Raw genomic sequence first — 18,177 nt, 5'->3', positions numbered from 1 at the left:
CATGGTGATGCTCCTACCTCTACCTCCCCAGTGCTGGGATTAAAGGCGTGCGCCACCACGGCTCTTACATTCTTTCTGCCACCCCTTCACAATGGACCCTGAGCCGTGGAGGATGTGATAGAGATGTTTCAGTGCTGAACACTCCTCCATCACTTCTTCTCAGCACTGTGTTGCCTTTTGGGTCATCCCAGTGGTCACTGCCATCTGAAAAGAGAAGCTTCTCTAACCAAAAGTGAGAGTAGTATTAATATATAAATATGAACATTAAGTGTAGTGCTTACAGGGCAGTTTGGTGAGCATAATATATGCATTTAGCCAGACAGATTAAAGATTTATTTTTATTTATTTATTATTATTTATTAGAGAGAGAGAATGGGCGTGCCAGGGCTTCCAGCCACTGCAAACAGACTCCAGAAGCAGGTGCCACCATGTGCATCTGGCTTATGTGGGACTTGGAGACTACAACCTGGATCCTTAGGCTTTGCAGACATGTGCCTTAACCACTAAGTCATCTCTCCAGCCCCTCAAAAATGACTTTTAATCTACAAATGGTTTATGCCATACCAAATTCTAGGAGTGTTATATTGATACTGAGGTGTGTGTGTGTGAATATATACATACATATATATCTCATAGTAAGTATACATTAAATATATTGACATTGTTGTGTGGCTATCACTGCCACCCATCTGCAAAGTTTTATCTTCCCCCAATGTGAACTCTGTACCCATGAAGCAATAGCTCCCCATTCTGTTCTCTGCCCAGCCCTTGGCAACATCATTCTGTCTCACTAAATTTGACTGCTCTAGGTATCTCATGTAAGTGACATCACATGTTTGTTTGTTTTTGTAACTGACTCATGTCAGTTGTTACAATGTCTGCAAGGTTCATCCATGATGTCATATGTGTCAGAATTTCCTTCCTTATAAAAGCTGAATATGTCATTGTATGCATATCTCGGTCTTGTACCCCTCACCTATCTGTACACACTTGGCTGCTGCTTCTCTTTGGCTAGGCTCTGAACATGCACACGTGCATGTGCATGCATGCACACACACACACGCACACACGCCTCTTTGGTACCTTGCTTTTGGATCTTTCTGTTTTCCACAATGGCTGTACCATTTTGCATTCTGACTAGCAGTACATATGGAGTCCAGTTTCTTCACATTGTTGCCAACAGTTATTTTTTTCTTTAATAGTCATTTTAATGGGAATAGTGGTATGTTTAGGTGATTTTGCTTGCATTTGTCTAACGATTAGAGGCTGAACAAGGGTCCATTGGTCAGTTGTTTAGATTCTTTGGAGATATCCATTTAAGTCATCTGCCTATTCTTTTTTCTTTTTAATTTTTTATTTATTTATTTATTTAAGAATGACAGACAGAGAGAGAAAGAGGCAGAGAGAGAAAGAGACATAGAGAGAGAATGGGCGCGCCAGGGCCTCCAGCCACTGCAAATGAACTCCAGATGTGTGTGCCCCCTTGTGCATCTGGCTAACGTGGGTCCTGAGGAATCGAGCCTTGAACCGGGGTCCTTAGGCTTCACAGCCAAGTGCTTAACCACTAAGCCATCTCTCCAGCCCCTGCCTATTCTTTTTGAGTTGTAGAAATTATATGCATCCCCTGAATCCTTTTTCTGATATATATATATGATATGTGGATACATTTTTCCTTTTTTTTTTTCTCTTTCCACGGTAGGGTCTCACTCTAGCTCAGGCTGACCTAGAATTCACTATGTAGTCTCAGGGTGGTCTTAAACTCTCAGCAATCCTCCTATCTCTGCCCCCTGAGTGTTGGGATTAAAGGCATGCATCACCATGCCTGGATCCATTTTTAAAATATTTTTAGTTCATTTTTATTTATTTACTTGAGAGTGACAGAGAGAGAAAGAGGCAGAGAGAGAGAGAGAGAGAAAGAGAGAGAGAGAGAGAGAGAGAGAGAGAGAGAGAGAGAGAGAGAGAGAATGGGCACGCCAGGGCTTCCAGCCACTGCAAACGAACTTCAGATGCATGCGCCTGCTTGTGCATCTGGCTAATGTGGGTCCTGGAGAATCGAGCCTCGAACTGGGGTCCTTAGACTTCACAGGCAAGTGCTTAACCACTAAGCCATCTCTCCAGCCTCCATTTGTTTTTTAATTAATTTATTTGTGAAGAGAAAGTGACAAAGGCAGATAGATAAAGAGAGAGACAGAGAGAGAGAGAAAATGGGCACTCCAGGATCTTCAGCCACTGCAAATAAACTCCAGTCACACGCACCTTGTGCATCTGGGTTATGTGGGAACTGGGGAATCGAGCCTTGGTACTTAGGCTTTGCAGGCAAGCTCCTTAACCGGTCAGCCATCTCTCCAACATCTCCCCACCCTTTTCTTGGTTTTTCAAGGTAGGGTCTTGCTCTAGCCCAGGCTGACCTGGAATTTGCTATGTAGTCTCAGGGTGGCTTTGAACTCCCGGCGATCCTCTTACCTCTGCCTCCCGAGTGCTGGGATTAAAGGCATGCACCACCATGCCCAGCTCCTCCATTCTGAGTTGCCTTTTAACTGCTGACAGAGCTCTACCCCACACCCCAACACTAATCATGTTCCAAGGCTGAAAGTTTATTTGAATAGAAGTAAAAGTGGATATAAAGTGCATCTGAACTTCATCATTAATAGGAGACTGGATTTCATTGTTTAATTGTTGCCATTTTGTTTTAAAAGTCTCCTTTCACAGCCAGCAATCAGTTGGTGGGCACTATGGTGACTGCTTTTATGTTGAAGACTAAGGAACTTCCCTTTGAAAAAGTCTATTAAACTTCCAGAATCTCAAACTAGGCTAAATAAATTGTTATGATTATCATTTTGCTTTTGTGACATATTTGTATCTAAAGAACATTGTATTTTATATTTGTAATTAAAGGATGAATACAGAGTGTGTGGGGGGGGCACTTTTTTCTTTTTCATGCAGGGATTCAGTTTTCTGAAATCATTTGTTAAAAAGACTGTTCTTAGCTGGGCATGGTGGCGCACGCCTTTAATCCCAGCACTTGGGAGGCAGAGGTAGGAGGATTGCCATGAGTTCAAGGCCACCTTGAGATGACAGAGTTAATTTCAGGTCAGCCTGGACCAGAGTGAGACGCTACCTCGAAAAAACAAAACAAAACAAAACAAAACAAAACAAAACAAAACAAAACAAAACAAACAAACAAAAAGACTGTTCTTTCCCCATGGGATTTTTTTTTTTTTGAGGTAGGGTCTCACTCTAGCCCAGGCTGACCTGAAATTCACTATGGAGTCTCAGGGTGGCCTCGAACTCATGGCAATCCTCCTACCTCTGCCTCCCGAGTGCTGGGATTAAAGGCGTGCACCACCACGCCCGGCTCCCATGGGATATTTTTGACCTTTGCTGCAAATCTTCTGATCATATAGGTGAAAGTTTGTTTATGGGTTCTCTAATTCTGTGCAATAGTCTGTATGTCTGTCTTTATGCGGTATCACACTGTCTTAATTACCATAGCTGTATAGTAAATTTTAAAAAATTATTTATTTATTTGCAAGGGGCAGGGGGTGAGGCATGCCTTGGCCTCTAACCACTGGAAACGTAATCCAAATACGTCACTTTGTGCATCTGGCTTTACATGGGTACTGGGGAATCAAATTGGTTTCATTAGGCTTTGCAGGCAAGTGCCTTAACTGCTAAGCCATCTCTCCAGCCCTTGTACAGTAAATTTTTTAAAAAAATATTTTTATTGGGCCGGGTGTGGTGGCATGTGCCTTAACCACTAAGCCATTTCTCCTGAATTGTTTTCTTGATTTCCTTTTTGATTTGGTCATTGTTAAAGTGTAAAGACAGCTGATTTTTGTATTTTGTTTCATGTAATTTCTCTGAATTCATTAGTTGTTTCTTTAGTAAAATCTTTTTTTTTAAATTTTTAATTTATTTATTTGAGAGCGACAGACACAGAGAGAAAGATAGATAGAGGGAGAGAGAGAGAATGAGCGCGCCAGGGCTTCCAGCCTCTGCAAAAGAACTCCAGACGCGTGCACCCCCTTGTGCATCTGGCTAACGTGGGACCTGGGGAGCCGAGCCTCCAACCGGGGTCCTTAGGCTTCACAGGCAAGCGCTTAACCGCTAAGCCATCTCTCCAGCCCTTTAGTAAAATATTTAGGTTTTTCTACATATAAGATCTTGTCATTTGCAGACACAATTTTAATTCTTTCATTCCAATTTGGAGGTCTTTTATTTCTCTTTCTTGCCCAATTGCTCAATTGTTACCAGTACTCTGTTAAAGAGAAGTGGTAAGGTGGAATTCCTGTCTTGTTCCTGATCTTAGAAGAAACACTTTTAGACTTTCATTGTTGAATGTGATAGTCTCTCACTCTTTCACAGAAAGCCTTTATTACATGAAGGCAGTTTCCTTCCACTCCTAATTTGTTGAGGGATTTTATAATGAAAGGAGCTGAGTTTTGTCAAAAGCCTTTTCTGCATCAATTGTAATGATCATGGATTTTGTAACTAGGAAAATGACTCTGATTTATAGGCTAAAACAAAACTAAGATAGATCCCAGTAATTTAGAAACTATAATTCATTTCATGAAACTTTTCTCCCATGCTTTTTCTGAAGCCAAACATTGTTGTCAGTTGTTAGCAATAAGACTTATATATTACCTACCCTAACTTGACTACTGTTTTCTTAAGCTCAGGAATAGCTAATGATTCCCTTCTTTCTTGCTAATAATTGGAGGAGAAAAATCAGTTTCGATTAATTAAAGACTGAGTAGGAGCCTTTTTTAAAATTTATTTTTGTTTATTTTTACTTATTTATTTGAGAGCGACAGACACACACAGAGAGAGAGGCAAAGAGAGAAAGAATAGGCGCACCAGGGCCTCTAGCCACTGCAAACGAACTCCAGACGCGTGCGCCCCCTTGTGCATCTGGCTAACGTGGGTCCTGGGGAACTGAGCCTCAAACCAGTGTCCTTAGGCTTCACAGGCAAGCGTTTAACTGCTAAGCCATCTCTCCAGCCCAAGGAGCCTTTGTTTTCAAGGGTCTCACTCTAGCCCAGGCTGACCTGGAATTCACTTTGTATTCTCAGGGTGGCCTCAAACTCACAGTGATCCTTCTACCTCTGCCTCCCGATGCTGGGATTAAAGGTGAGTGCCACCGCGCCAGGCTTGGGAGTCATTAAAAAAAATTTTTTTTGTTATTTATTTATTTGAGAGCGACAGTCAGAGAGAGAAAGAGGCAGATAGACAGAGAATGGGCGTGCCAGGGCCTCCAGCCACTGCAAAGGAACTCCAGACACGTGCGCCCCTTGTGCTTCTGGCTAACGTGGGTCCTGGGGAACCGGGTTCCTTAGGCTTGAAAAGCAAGCGCTTAACCGCCAAGCCTTCTCTCCAGCCCTGGAGTCATTTTTTTAAAAACTTTTTATTGCCAATCTCCATACACATATATACAATATATCATGATCTTAATCTCCCCCCACAGCCCTCTCTTTCCCCCTTTCCCAAATCCTCCCCTCCACCAAATCCCTTCTTTTTAACTTGTCTCTTTCTGGGAGCCATTAAAAATTTGTTTTTAACTTATTATTTTCAGCAAGAGAGAGTGAGAGAGGCACACACAGAATATGAATGGGTGCACAAGGGACTCCCAACTCGCAGGTCTGAGTTCCTTGCTTGGACATTGTGTGGGTGGGCACCGTGTTCTGGAGTGAGTAGGCCAGACTCATTTATGGACTCCTTCCACCTCCCAGGTCTGAGTTGCCTGTCCTGGTCTGTGTGCTGGAGGGCTCAGCTTGCAGTAGGCTTGATCTCTGTTCCCTTTCACATCTCAGTCTGCTGGTCCTAGTAGGTCCCACTGTGCCCTGCTTGGGGAGGCCTGGTCCCTGGGTGAACTGTGGAATCGGGCCTTTTGCTCTGGTATCCTGACTGGCCACTAGGTACCAACATCCCTGTTCACCTGAGGCAGAGTATGAATGGGCCAAAGTATAAAAACTTGTTTGTTCCTCAATAAAATAATCTTCTTAAAATGGGTAGACAACACAAAAAAGCCAACAAAAGCCAAAAATCTGAGCAATCTCCTTCAAGGATGCCTAGTCCTACAGTGGAAGCTTCCAATGAAGTCATAGAGAAATCAGCAGAAATTCATTCCCAAAATGAAAACACAACAACCAATGAGACCCTGATTAAAAAACAACTTGCTGAACTTGAAGCAAACTATCAAAGACCTAACAATTGTATCAATGAAATTGAACAGAATCATCTCCTAGAGCATTCCATTTTTGACAGTAGGCTTAACCTGATTGAAGATAACTTTAGAACCCTCCAAAGAGATATGAATAAATTGAAGGTAAGTTAAGAAGTGGAAGACCTCAACAACCGGTTGATTAACCATAACGAAGACTTGATCAAATGTAAGAATCAACTAGAGGAAGCATCAAGAAAAACAGAAGTCAAATAGAAATTGTACCTCAAAAAAGAGGTGGACACGATGCAAAACAACACAACAGAAAACAAAAATCAAATACAAATTATAAAAACCTCTCTAGAACCACTCACCAACAGAGTTACTCATGTGGAAGGCAGAACTCTGACCTGGAAGACAAGACAGAAGAAATATATCAGGAGGCCAAAAACTTTGCTCATTCAAAAAATCAAGTAAACAGAACATGAGGGAACTGTGGCGTACCCTAAAATGACCAAACATTTGAATCATGGGTATACCAGAAGGAGAATAAGTCCAGACCAGAGGCATAGAGGACATATTCAACAAAATTATTGAAGAAGATTTTCCCAATCTCACAAAAAAGAGGCTTGTCCAGATATAAGAAGTCCACAGAACACCAAACAGAAAGAACCAAAGAGGAAACTCTCCAAGACACATCATAGTTAAAACTCTTAACAATGAAAACAAAGAGGTGTATTAAAAGCAGCAAGAGAGAAACAACTCACTACATACAAGTGCAATCCCATCAGAATTACATCAGATTTCTCAGTGGAAACCCTGAAAGCCAGAAGGGCTTGGAGTAGAAAACTTCAAAGTCTAAAAAACTATGGATTCCAACCCAAGCTACTCTGCCCAGCAAAAGTATCCCTCATAGTAGATGGTGAAGCACAAACTTTCCATGAAAAAGTCAACTCTGTGATTTTATGAATAAAATGCCAAACCTACAGAGAATACTGGAGGGAATAATCCACTCAGAACAGTCCAACAACCAACTTCAAGAGCCAACAAGAAAAAGATCACAATAACCAAAATAAACCAGACTCAAGACAGTACATAAAGCAAGAAAGCACCAACCCCATAAAACATCTCATCATGGCAGGGACTAATTCAAACCTCACAGTAATAACCTTAAATATTAATGGTCTTAACTCACCCATCAAAAGGCATAGGTTATCAGGATGGATCAAAAAACTGGACACTTCTATCTGCTGTCTTCAAGAAACTCACATCACTACTAAAGATAGACACCTCCTCAGGGAGAAAGGTTAGAAAATGATATTCCAAGCAAATAGAAATTAATAAAAACATGTGATCGTTGCTATATTAATATCTGATCAAATAGACTTCAAACCAAAATAATCAAAAAGGACAAAGAAGGCCACTTCTTACTCATCAAGCGAATGATCCAACAGGAGCACATCACAATCATAAATCTATACGCTCCAAACACAGGTATACCACAATTTATAAAGCAAAATCTACTCGACAACAAAACAGAAATAAACACTAACACTATCATAGTTGGACCTTTTATACTCCACTATCATCAATAGACAGATCATCCAAGCAGAAAATCAACAGGGAAATAATAGAGCTCAACAACACCATAGATCAACTAGACCTAATGGATTTCTATAGAACTTTCCACCCCAACTCTACAGATACACATTCTTCTCAGCAGTTCATGGGACCTTCTCCAAAAATTGACCATATATTAGGCCATAAAGCATGCCTTCATAAAGTCAGGAAAATTGAAGTAACTTCCTGTATCATGTCAAATCACAATGCTTTAAAGATAGAAATTAACAAGAGACACATCATGAACTCCATCACCTCCTGGAGACTAAACAACACATTTTTAAACAATGAATGAGTAGTGGAAGAAATCAAAAAAGAAATTGTAAAATTCCTAGAATTTAATGAAAACACAACCTACCAAAACTTATGGGTCACAATGAAGTCAGTCTTAAGGGGAAAATTCACAGTTCTAAATGCCTTCATTACAAAGACAGAGAGATCCCAAATCAATAACCTGACTGTACACCTAAATGCATTGGAAAAACAAGAATACAACCCAAAGAGCTCCAGACATAAAGAAATAATCAAGATTAGAGCAGAAATTAATGAATTGGAAATTAAGAAAACAATTTTCAAATATTGATGAAATGAAGAGCTAGTTCTTTGAAAAAAATAAACAAGATTGACAAACCCCTGGCCAAATTGATCAAGCAAGAGAGAAGGAGAGAGAGAGGGGGAGGGAGAGAGAGGGAGAGAGAGAGAAAGGTCTCAAATTAACAAAATCAGAAATGAAAAAGGAGAGATCACAACAGACAACAATGAAACTGGAAGAATCATTGGTGCATACTTCCAAAACCTCTACTACACAAAATTAAATAATCTGGAAGATTATTTAATGGATGAATTCCTAGACACATATCACCTACCAAAACTAAACTCAGAGCAGATTAATCTCTCAAGCAAACCTATCACATCCATGGAGAATGAAAAGGTAATAAAAAACCTCCCCCAAAAGAAAAGTCCCAGATTGGATGGCTTCTCAGCTGAATTCTATTAAACCTTCATAGAAGAATTCAAACCAATTTTTCTCAAACTGTTTCACATAATTGAAGACCAGGGAATCCTCCCTGACTCCTTTATGAAGCTAGCATCACCAAAATACCAAAACCAGACAGAGATGCAACAAGAAAAGAAAATTATAAGCCTATATCCCTAATGAACTTAGATGCAAAGATCCTGAGCAAAATTCTTACAAACAGAATTGAACAATATATCAAAAGCATTATCCACTGTGCTTAAGTAGGCTTCATTCCAGGGATGCAGGGATGGTTCAACATATGGAAATCAGTCAATGTAGTATACCACATAAATAAACTGAACCATAAGAACCATATGATCATCTCAATTGATGCAGAGAAGACCTTTGCCAAAATACAACCCTCTTCATGATTGAAACACTGGAAATAACAGGCAAGGAGGGTTTATATCTCAACACAATAAAGGCTATATATAAAGCTCCTAAAGCCCAAATAATAGTTAATGGAAAAAAAAACTCAAGGAGTTCCCACTGAGATTGGGAAAAAGACAGGGGTGCCCACTCTCACCACTGCTCTTCAACATAGTACTAGAAGTACTAGCCCAAGCAATAAGACAGGAGAAAGAAATAAAAGGAATTCAAATTAGAAAGGAAAAAGTCAAGTTAGCTCTATTTGCAGATGACATGATCCTATATATTAGTAACACGAAAGTCTCCATCTCAAAACTTCTAAAGGTGATAAGTTCCTTTAGCAAAGTGACAGGATACAAAATCAATGCACAACAATCAGTAGCTTTTCTATATGCAAGGGACAAATATACAGAGAAAGAAATTAGTGAGGCTGTCCCATCTTTGATAGCAACAAACAAGATTAAATATCTTGGAACAACACTAACCAAGGATGTGAAAGACCTATATGATGAAAACATAAAAACACTCAGGAAAGAAATGGAGGAGGACTTGAGAAGATGGAAAGACCTCCCATGCTTCTGGATAGGTAGAATTAATATTGTGAAAATGCCAATTCTACCAAAAGCAATATACAGATTCAACAAAATACCAACAAAAATACCAGCCTCATTCTTCACAGAAATTGCAAAAATGATCTCAACATTCATATGGCTTGGCAGAAGGCCTTAGATATTCAAACATATCCTCAGCAAAAACAAAACAACAACAATAATAAAAAACCTCTGTTGGTATCACCATCCCTGATTTAAAGCTATATTACAAACTCATAGTGACAAAAACAGCATGATACTGGAATAAAAACAGAAACATAGACCAATGGAACAGAATTGGAGAATCAGACCTTAGGGCAAGCAACTACAACTGCTTGATCTTTGACAAAGGTGCCAAAAAAGTGGAGAAAAGACAGCATCTTCAACAAATGGTATTGAACAAATTAGATGACCACATGTAGAAAAATGAAATTAAACCTACTCTTTTTGCCATACACAAAAATCAAGTCCAAATGGATTAAAGACCTCAATATAAGACCTGAAACTCTTCAACCACTGGAAGAAAAAAATCGAAGGCACTCTCCACAATATAGGACTGGGAAAAGACTTCCTGAACAAAACCCTAGTAGCCAAGGAAATTAAATAAGCACTCAACCAATGGTATCTCATGAAGCTAGAAAGCTTTTGCACAGACAAACATACCATAAGCAGAGCCAATCAATTACCCACTGAATGGGAGAAAATCTTTGCCAGCCATACCACTGACAGAAACCTAATATCTAGAGTCTGCAAAGAACTCAAAAAACTAGACAATAAAAAAATCAAATAACGAGGCTGGAGGGATGGTTTAGTGGTTAAGGCATTTGCCTGCAAAGCCAAAGGACCCAGGTTTGATTCCCCAGGACCCATGTTAGCCAGATGCACAAGTCTCACTCTAGCCCAGGCTGACCTAGAATTCACTATGTAGTCTCAGGGTGGCCTCAAACTCACAGCGATTCTCCTACCTCTGCCTCCTGAGTGCTGGGATTAAAGGGTGTGTGCCACTATGCCCAGCAGAAATATATATTGGTTTTGGAAGATGATCATCAGAGTTTTTTTTTTAAAGTTTTTCTTTTCTTTTCTTTTTTAATTTGAGAGAGGGGGGAGGGAGAGAAAGAGGCAGATAGAGAAAGAATGGACACATAAGGGCCTCCAGCTGCTGCAAATGAACTCCAGATGCATGCGCCCCCTTGTGCACCTGGCTTACATGGGTCCTGGGGAATCGAACCTGGATCCTTTGGCTTTGCAGGCGAGCTCCTTAACCACTAAGCCATTTTTCCAGCCCCCCAAATAAATTTTCTATCCCTAGTCCACAGACTGTTAACTATGAAAAGAACCCAGACATCATTGTAAATAAAGCCAAAACAAACCAAGAGCTTACTAGTTACAGTATCCGCCTGCAGTGACAATCACTTCAGTGGTGTGTAGCTTTGCATGGTGGAAATGCCCTCCAGCGCCTGTCTCTGGGGACTGCTGGCTTCGAACACCGCAAGATGTTTCTGGCCAGCAGAGCTATGACTTCAATTTTTCCGTTCCTGCTGTGGTGAAAATGAATAAGAAAGCTGCATCCGGCCCCTGGAAGCAGGATACAGGCTCAACACTCATCAAAGAAGGAAGATTCATTGTTAGACATTATTTCACTGCCCAGACTTTGAAGCGCTCTTACATTTGTCAGAGAAGCTCGGCGGTGTTCCATGGCGGCCACAGGACAGACTGGGGATATTGTGCAAATCTGGCCCTCTGCAGTAAAGCATCCCCTTCTGTTTGAAATGCTCTCACTGTTGTCCGAGTCAATGTAATCCAAAGCCCATAATTTCACCTCTTTCTGCTACAATCAATTTACGACACGATTATTTTAAAAGGGAAGGGCTGAGTTCTTTTTTTATAAGGGGCCATGACTAGCCTAAAATATAATTAACTATGAAGTGTCAGTGAAACTCTGAGTTGCAAATAGGTAAAAGGGAAACATAGATTTTAAGTCCCTGGTTAAAAATATAGTTCAGAGTAGCGTTTTTCTCCACGTGACAGGGTTTTGCTATGAAACTGATGCTGGCCTCAAACTGGCTACTTTCTTGCCCTAGCCTCTCAAGTACCAGAATTGGGTGCTTTAAAACACTCCGTCTTCCAAGGGCCATTCTCTATGTGCTGAACCAAAGCTGCATTGGCAATGGTGAAAGGGATCCCAGATTGGACCCCTGAGTGGTTCCCTTGGCTCTGAGGAGGGGGGGTGGGCTTGCCTGTGGAGAAGACAGCAGAAATCTGTTCTGCAGTTATGAATGTCCAGATATAAAAAACGTTAACAACCACAGGCCATGGTGCTATGGGATGGCTGGACCCATTACAAAGCAAAACTTCCAACAGCTGTCTGAAGCTTGGTTCCTTTTGTTAACATTCTGTTGATAAACTCAGTACCACGAAACACAGCGGATGAAAACCTAGCCTTCACTGGACTGGTTTCATGAGGACGGCCACGGTGTTGGCTGGGAAGTGGTGTCTCGTCTGCTACAGGGGGTGCTGATTAGGTGACCTGGGGTTATACTGGGGGAGTGGGGAACCTGGTACTGCCCGGGGAGAGTATTTCCTTTACTCTGTGGTGTACAGGAGAGCGAGAGAAACCTAGGTCATGCACAACCGTGGGGTGAAGGCAAGCAGTTGTGGAGGGGGTACAAACATTACCATAAGGCGAGTCACTTCACAGCGGGCTCATTTTGGTACCCTTCAGGTCTCACATGTCCTAGGCTGGACTTGAATTTGCAATGTTACCAATGATGACCTTGAACTGATCTCCCCCTGCCTCCATCTCCCAAGGGATTACAGATGCCTGGTATATGTGGAGCTGGGGATTGAGCCCAGGGCCTCATATGCATGTTAGGCCAGCATTACCAACTGCATGATACCCTTTGCCCAGTTACATTATTTTTTAAAAATCTTTTTTTATTTGTTTATTTTTAATTATTTGAGAGTGACAGACAGGGAGAGAAGGCAGGAGACAGAGAGAGAGAGAGAGTGAGAGAAAATGGGCACACCAGGGCTTCCAGCCACTGTAAACGAACTCCAGACGCGTGCGCCCCCTTGTGCATCTGGCTAACGTGGGTCCTGGGGAATCGAGCCTCGAACCAAGGTCCTTGGGCTTCACAGGCAAGCACTTAACTGCTAAGCCATCTCTCCAGCCCCCAGCTACATTATTATTCACTCAAAATTTCATCCTAAACAGTTCTATGCCTACTGCCTTTGCCTCGTCACTTAAAATAGACACTAAAATAAAAATACCATAAAGCCCTGAGTTTCTGAACACTCATCCTCAGAAGCCCTCCTGCACACATACTCAGACACTCGGGCTCTCATTTTGTTCTTTTTCTCTTAATCTCACGTGCACTTTCTCTCCTGCATCTTTGTCAGTTGTTTTGCCCCCCAGTTCACAGAAGTGTAAGAATGACCAGAGATGGTTGAGTACGTACGTCATCCCAGGCCTCAGGAGCCTGAGGATCGTTTGAGCCGAGGAGCTGGCAAGCAGCCGGGGCAGCATGGTAAGATCCTGAGACAGAGACAGACAGACAGACAGACACACACACACACAGATATATGAGGAATTAGCAAAGTGCTGAAGGAAGACAAGAGGAAGCTGATGGGAACGTGGCAGGGGTGTGAAACAGAAGACAGAGACAAGTTTCTTCTGGAAGCTTGTGTGTTTTCGCGTAGGCTCTTCCCATAAGCCACTCTAACACAAAGTAAAGGGAAGAGTGCCGTTTTGGAAAAGTACTCCATTACTTGTTGAACACAGATGCCTTCTTGAAGTAGGTAATGGTTAATTTCATATGCCAACTTGGCTGGGCCATGGAGTGCTAAGATGGTTAGAATTATTCTGGGTGTTTCTGATGAGGCTTAAATCGGTGGCCTCTGAGCAAAGCAGACGGTCTTCCCTAGTGTGTGAAGGCATGTCTAGGAGAGGCTGAACTCACGGCCAAGAGCAAGGGCTCAGCAGACCCCCTTAGGTTTCTATCCGCAGCTCCTGCTCTTGTGCTTTCGCGCACACTGCCATGGACTTGGCCTGCAACCCTTTCCTGAGCAGGACTCGCCCATCCTTGCGAGCCTCACCATCATGTGAGCCGATTTGCAAACGTAAACCTGTTTGCTCACACACCCATTATTGATTCTATTTGTCCGTAGATCCCTGCTGAAACAGCTTAAAGTGGCCACGTGAGGTTGAGCGCGGTAAGGGAGGAAGTGTGAACTAAAGGGGCGAGAGCCAGCTTCTCAAGTCGGTGAGCCTGACTTATTTGGAGCACAAGCTCCTTCCTGGGGCTCTGCCCTGGGGCCACTGACACATCAGAAACAACTGCTCAAATGACCAGAGCTTTGCCAACCCCTGGCGTAGGGATTGCCTACTGCCCCTATGACAAACTACCACATACTCTAAGCTTAAAATAACATGCACTTATTCTCTGACATTTCTGGATGGCAAATCAAGGTCTTAGAAGAGTTTCTAAAGGCTGTTGGCAAGACTCTTACTTCTTGCTTTTCTCGGCTTCTAGAGGCTGCAGAGTTCTTTGGATCATTGCCGTGTCTTCACATCAGTTGAACTTCCCATCTCTTGTCATAACTATTATGCTCATCCTTACTGCTTCCCTCTTGTAAGGGCCCCTGTGATTACATCAGATTCACCCAGTAACCTAGGATCATTTCCTTATATCGGAATCCTTAACCTAACCACATAGTCAATCTCCTTTGATATATAACATTTACAGCTTCCAGAGATTAGGCTATGGACATCTTGGGGGTACATTATTTAACTTGTGGTCATCATAGGTAACTGATTATATATATGAAAATGAGGTGGGGGAAAAACTCTAAGATTTCAGAGTTAGTACTTGAAACCAGTCCAGTTTTTGGGAAAGCACTGTATTATTTAGTGAATTAATAATAAAAAAAAAGAACACAGAAATTCATCAGAAACATATGATGGGAACTGTTCTTCAACAATGTAGGTTTTGTTCCTTAGAGTCATCACAAAGATTCTTCCACCTCAACAAATCAGCATAAAAATTAAACTGAAAACATTTTTAGGTCTCAAGAGATGGCTTAGTGGTTTAGGCTCTTGCCTGTGAATCTTAAGGACCCAGGTTCAATCCTCCAGTCCCACGTAGGCCAGATGCACAAGCTGGCACATGCACCTGGAGTTAGTTTGCAGTGGCTAGAGGCCCTGGCACACCCATTCTCTCTGTGTGTCTCTAATAAACAAGTTAAAAAAAAAAGAATTCTGAGGCTAATATTGTAGTTGGGGCTGACTGTAGTTGGCTCAACATCAGAGTGCTTGCCTAGAGTGCTCAAGGTCTTAGGTTTGATCCTCAACCCAATATTAAACCACAAACAAACAAAATACGTAATACTATGGATATGCAGGTGCACATGTCTCTGATGTTTTGTGTGGTTGCTTTACCAAGCACTCCATCCAATTTTATGCAAATGACCTGGCAAAAATGAAAGCCTTTTTAAAAACATTTTATTGGCAACCCCACAATATAGACAATATATTGTGACCATAATCACTTCCCACTAAGCTTCCCTTTTTTTTTTTTTTTTTGAGGCAAGCCCAACAGATTGCCTTTTGTTTTTTTAATGAGAGAGAGAGAATTGCATTCAGCCGCAGAAATCGAACTCAAGATGTGTGCGCCCCCTTGTGGACATGTGCAACCTTGCATGCTTGTGTCACTGTGCATCTGGCTTACATGGGACCTGGAGAGCCGAACATGAGTCCTTAGGCTTCACAGGCAAGCGCCTTAACTGCTAAGCCATCTCTCCAGCCCACCCTCTCCATTTTTTAAGGTGCAAAATTATCTTTTATTGGGTCCAACAGTAAATGGAGAAAGGGAACATGTCAGCAATTGTTCCTAGGTCAGTGTCCCTGGATGTGACTGCTGCCCTCCGAAAGCCATCCTCCCCTTTCCCTCTCTCATATCCTGGACCCGTTCTTCTTTCCAACTAGTCTCCCTGTCATCATTCCCCCCTCCTATGATGCAGGTCTTGCATAGCTAGTGTCAGCCACTATGGGGTCATAAATGCCAAGACTCCCCTTTTTTTGAACACAGTATTGCAAAGCACTCCTCCCCTTCCTTTGGCTCTTCCGTTCTTCCTGCCGCCTGTGCTGCAATGGTCCCAGACCCACGGAGGATGCAGTAAGGATGTTTCACTTAGTAATGAGCGCTCTCCATCACCACTTTTTCCTCAGCATTTTGACGAGTTTTGAGTCTCCCCAGGGCTCAATTGCCATCTGAAAAGAGAAGCCTCTCTAACCAAAAGTGAGAGTAGCTTTTACTAGATGGGCATAAACATAAATGTTCAGAAGGTAGTTTGGTGGGCATAATAGATCCACTTAGCCAAACAACAGTGGTAGTTTCCCCACTAGAACTTATGACCTCCCCAGCTATAGGTTTTAGTTAGGTTTTTAGTATGATTCATGAATTCCCTCCCTTGCGACACACCATAAATCTACTCAGAGAGCAGCTGGTTTCCCCCATCGTGCACATGCCACCACTGCATCAGTTGTCACCTTTGGCCTGCCTGGCCAGCTGCAAACCTAGCTGGTTAAAACTGTTGACGATTTTTCTCCCCTAACAGGTTGCATAGGTCTTCCCAGCATCCTGACAGTTGGTCAGAAGGGAGATTTCCAGCTTAATATAGATAAGAATATCTACATATGATAAGAATAGTATTCTTGGGCTGGAGAAATGGCTTAGCGGTTAAGCGCTTGCCTGTGAAGCCTAAGGACCCCGGTTCGAGGCTCGGTTCCCCAGGTCCCACGTTAGCCAGATGCACAAGGGGGCGCACGTGTCTGGAGTTCGTTTGCAGAGGCTGGAGGCCCTGGAGTGCCCATTCTCTCTCTCTCCCTCTATCTGTCTTTCTCTCTGTGACTGTTGCTCTCAAATAAAAAAAAAAAAAATTTAAAAAAAGAATAGTATTCTTCAGCCCAAGAATGTGGCATCTTCAGGAAATGATCTCACACGTAATTCTGGTGGACAACCAAGAGCCTGTAATGTTTTGAGACATCAGGGTCCTCCCTGATCAACAACTTTCTGGAAGGTATCCTAACTCTGGCAATGAAATTTATAAGAAAATCGTAACAATCTATGGCTTCTGAGTATAGCATTATCTACCCCCAAAGGGTACTTCTTCCCCAAATCTCCCTCTTTTTTTTTTTTTTCGAGGTAGGGTCTCACTCTAGCCCAGGCTGACCTGGAATTCATTATGGAGTGTTAGGGTGGCCTCGAACTCATGGCAATCTGCCTACCTCTGCCTCCTGAGTGCTGGGATTAAAGACGTGCGCCACCACCCAAATCTCCCTCTTTTAACATATGTTAGCTAGTGAAGAAGTAGGTAACCATGTGGCTTGTATAACATCTTTAATTTTGATTAAACCTCCTTCTACCCCTCCTTTCCTCCATCCTCTCCCTTGACCCCATTTAAGACCATTCTACTCCCAACATTCTGCTTACAAGCTCTCCCCTTCATTTTTCCCCTCTCCTTTCTCCCTCATGGTCTTTTGTTAGCTTCCTGGTACACCAACTCACATACAAGTCCAAACATTTGAAGCTAGAATCCATATTTGAGAGGGAACATATATATTTGACTTTCTGGGCCTGGTTTATCTCACTTAGTGCAATTTTTTTCCATATCCAGCCATTTCCTGGCAAATTTCATAATTTCACTTTTCTTTACAGCTGACTAAAACTCTATTGTGTAAATGTACCACATATTCATTATCCACTCAGCAGTTGATGGGCATCTAAGCTGATTTCATTTCCTAGGTATTGTGCAATAAACATGGAGGAGCAAGTATCTCTATAGTAATGTGTAGAGTCCTTGGGGGTATATTAGATTTTAGGTTTATTCTACATTTAGGTTTAGTGTCCTCCCAGCCTATTATTATTGGGATCTATTACTTTTCCCATGCACAATTCATTTACTTTCCCTCTCTTTCCAGCCTCTCTTCCATATCTCTCCTCCTTATCCCTTATGCTCTTGATTCTCCACTACAATCTTCCATACCCTCAACAGCCTCTAAAATCTGTGGAAACTAACAGTACCCAACTTCCTCCCAGATACTTCTGCCACTCCCATCCTTTTCAAAGTTAGCACTAGTCCTCACCCTAACAAGCCCTGCGCTGATCCTGCCTCTAAGTAACCAAAACCCTAGCAAGCCTCCTACCGTCTTGTCCATTTACCCACCAGTAGTGACTGAAGTGAAAAGGAACACTGCTGTTAATTTGCTATGAGGACAGCCATACAATACAGCAGGCATATCCACCAGCATGGGTCACTCCTGCCATTACTCTGGAAATAATGTAGAAGCCACAACTGGCACTTGGACTTTTACTCTGAAGATATAACTTCTGATTTACATGTCTAAGAATATAGCTTATAAC

Source organism: Jaculus jaculus, chromosome 4 (assembly GCF_020740685.1).
Source record: "Jaculus jaculus isolate mJacJac1 chromosome 4, mJacJac1.mat.Y.cur, whole genome shotgun sequence".
NCBI lineage: Eukaryota > Metazoa > Chordata > Mammalia > Rodentia > Dipodidae > Jaculus > Jaculus jaculus.
Note: the sequence above shows the minus strand (reverse complement) of the source record.